At 38.4% G+C, this 1,415-nt stretch overlaps 1 pseudogene; it reads right to left on the bottom strand.

The window, feature by feature from the left end:
• Positions 1-905: 905 nt before the first annotated feature.
• LOC111722939 lies at positions 906-1,403 on the bottom strand (annotated as a pseudogene).
• Positions 1,404-1,415: the final 12 nt, after the last annotated feature.

Raw genomic sequence — 1,415 nt, forward strand, 5'->3', positions numbered from 1 at the left:
TGTAAAGTCTTCTTCATTTTTTTATGACTGAATGGTACTGTATGGTATACATATACCACAGTTTACTAATCCACTTGTGAGTTGATGGATCAAGAGTGCAACCAGGCCTGGCCCAAATCATTTAAAACATAATACCTAAGGCTGTGTGGGAAGGGTCTCAAGTGTTATGGTTTACATAATTTGAGCCAGGCCTGGTTGCATTCTTGATCCTTTTTCCTGCAATTATTGGGATAACAGGAAAAGGAAGGGAAGTCCATCGTCCCCTTTGATCTTTTTATCAGGGCAGTCCCGTTTATGCAGGAAAGTGTCTTTCAGTGCTTTGCTAATCTTGAGGAGTCTACAATTCAATATATTCTTTATACCAAAGAGTCATATCTTGGGGTGAAATTTCCTGAGTTCTTTCATGATCATACTGACAACAAAAGCTAAAGGTAAATTAAAATTTCAATCGATCCATGGTCTGTTTCTTCTTTTCCATCTTTGTAGAAAAAGATTGATTTAAGATGGATGGCCTATAAGAATTGATTTCTTTTTCTTTGATTATTATCTTAGATATCGGTTTGCCACTTTTTTTTTTTCCTTTGACTCTCTTCAAAGTTTTATTTCACTAACTTCAGGTCAAATTTCCACAACTGTGTTTTGGTCAGTTTATTATCCTTGCTTGGCTTCCCAAAATGGTAGTAATACCAAAAGATTTGTAGGGCAGGGAGAAATGACCGCTTTAAGAAGCACTGAATTTACTCATCTTCTACAAGGCAAAAGAGTTGAGCATCTGATTGTTCAACAAAACAAAGCTTTAGGTATCATCCACGAGGGCAGATAGGCAACCAGACTGTAGACACTCTTTCATTTGTTAAAATCAAACCAGAGAAAACCTACTCCACACAGATATAAAAGGCGGACGTTCATCTTTTCTTTTTCTGTTGTGGCAATGTTTTTCTTCTTTTAATTATCATATCATGTAGTTTCTCAAGTCCTTCCTTTAGTCCATCTCCTACGACTGCACAGTTCACCCATTGCTAACAGCTTCTCAATTTCTGAGAGGGACGAGCTCCTCAAGCCTTGTTAGCAACTGTAAGTACAGGGACTCCTTGATTTTCTGATATCCTAGTTCTTATGTGAAGTTCAGTTTTGGCTACTTCCATCCTTTCGACATCAACGGAGTCCAGAACAACACAATGCCATCTGTGCATCTGACATATGACTTCCATGGTTACCTTAATTTTCTCAGTTAAATCCTTTGGTAAATATGGTATTTACAGATTCATTGAATTGCAGCCTATATAAAACAATTGTCTTTCCAGCACAGTCCAAACCCAGAATAACAGTGTGGAAGGACTGAAATGGAGGCAGGCTGGACAGGATGGAATCTGGTCTGACAGTCTCTTCCCCATGTCCAGCTGCAGTAAGTGTCC

This window comes from Otolemur garnettii, unplaced genomic scaffold (genome assembly GCF_000181295.1).
Source record: "Otolemur garnettii isolate 467f Iridium unplaced genomic scaffold, OtoGar3 scaffold03771, whole genome shotgun sequence".
NCBI classification, from domain to species: Eukaryota; Metazoa; Chordata; class Mammalia; order Primates; family Galagidae; genus Otolemur; species Otolemur garnettii.